This window comes from Micromesistius poutassou, assembly GCF_964030765.1.
Source record: "Micromesistius poutassou genome assembly, chromosome: 24".
Taxonomy (NCBI): domain Eukaryota; kingdom Metazoa; phylum Chordata; class Actinopteri; order Gadiformes; family Gadidae; genus Micromesistius; species Micromesistius poutassou.
The window spans coordinates 2067010-2067211 of record NC_140294.1 but is presented as its reverse complement, the minus strand read 5'-3'; positions in this window follow the sequence as shown (position 1 = coordinate 2067211).

Sequence of the window (202 nt, the reverse complement as noted above, 5' to 3'; positions counted from 1 at the left end):
CGCTGCAGTGCTGTTAAGCCCTATTGAAAGTTGGTGCTAACGACACGATTTCAAGACTTTGTCCGCAAGGTGTAGGCGGTGGAGAAGAAGCTCATTTAGCATTGAGCCAGAGACTCTGCCTTGTGTTGCTGTACTCGGATGAATCAAGTTTCGGGCAAGGTTTAAAGTGAATCATCGCACTCTGCCTTAACGTAGTTTCTTT